The following is a 1,508-nucleotide window of genomic DNA, read 5'->3' as shown; positions in this document are numbered from 1 at the left end:
GAGCAAAGTAGAGAGATTCCTGATGAAAACCTGCTCCAGAGCGCTCAAGACCTCAGACTGGGGCAAAGGTTCACCTTCCAACAGGGCAACAACCCTACAGTAAGCACACAGCCAAGACAACGCAGGAGTGGCTTCAGGACACGAGGCTGTAATTACACGAGGCTGTAATGCCAATGGTGCTTCAACAAAGTACTGAGTAAAGGGTCTGAATACTTATGTAAATGTGAGGTTTTTATTTGTAATACATTCGCAAAAATGTATAAAACCCTTTTTTTGCATTTCAGTATAAGTCTGTAACATAAAATGTGGAAAAAGTCAAGGGGTCTGAATACTTTCTGAAAGCACTGTATATCGTTTGGCTGTATGTATTTTTAGATATAGGCCTATTGTAAATGTGTTTTAACGTTGCATCACCATCTTTATTGCAAAAATAAATTAAAGTACAAACATAACTTTAAGCAACATATTATTTTGACAGGGGTAATGATTTGTCAATTGATCAGCACAGCAATTGATAAAACAGGACAATTTGACACACAAGGGGTTCTGAGTTTATGTCAATATTACACAGGTAATCTAACAGCTACAGAAATCCGGAATGTAGACAGGCTTTATCTATCTGAGCTACTGTGTTATGTTGGGCACCTACTGACCAAAAAATTATGTCATTATGATTTTTTTTATGACATGTATTGCTAAAATAAAGGTTTAAGGAAATACATGCATACACCACATTATTACAAGACTAAACAGCTCAGTCTTGCCTAGTAGTTTTGTAATTATAAAAGCAAACCTTGCTTTAATCTTTTTTTTTAAATGAAAATGTAGCTTAATGGGATAATGTCTTACTGTAGTATGTGAAAAATCCAATACTTTACCTTGTATTCAATACAAATCACATTATTGTGGAAGCACCTCCTCTAGTATGTATTAGGTTGTTTGAGAAGGTTAGAATCCTAAGAAACCTGCCTACACATAGTCTGAAGCTGTGTGTTGGTGCTCATGTGAATGTCCTTTCTTTTTCGGCTTCAAACCAATGTGTGTATGCATGTGTGTCAGCGTAATATCTTAGTTATTAGATATTCAGGGGGAGCTTTTCTCGATGTGGAAGCAGCACAGTGGTCACATCCTTGCTGTGTATATCTCCCTCTGCTGAAAGATATCAAATTAATATCTCTCCTCTCCTATCCTCTCCCTCTCCTTCCTCGCCTCTCCCTCCTCACCTCTCCCTCCTCAAAGAGAGTGGTGGATGAAAGGAAGGCTTTAGTCCATCTGCCAGCATCATTATTCTTTTTTATCAGCTGAATAATGTTTCTGTCCTACCTCACCTCAGTGGTTATCCCGAAAATGCCTCAACATTCTCTCTCCAGCCCCTGTGTACAACTGTATATTTCTATACACTGTATTTTTGCCCATATATTGTTTAAACAACTACTCTGCTAAAGCTTGGCTTGTCCTCAGAGAATTCTCTGAGCATTAACAGCGTTCTCTACCTCTCCCTCCCTCTG

Source organism: Salmo salar, chromosome ssa10, assembly GCF_905237065.1.
Source record: "Salmo salar chromosome ssa10, Ssal_v3.1, whole genome shotgun sequence".
Classification (NCBI taxonomy): domain Eukaryota; kingdom Metazoa; phylum Chordata; class Actinopteri; order Salmoniformes; family Salmonidae; genus Salmo; species Salmo salar.
Note: the sequence above shows the minus strand (reverse complement) of the source record.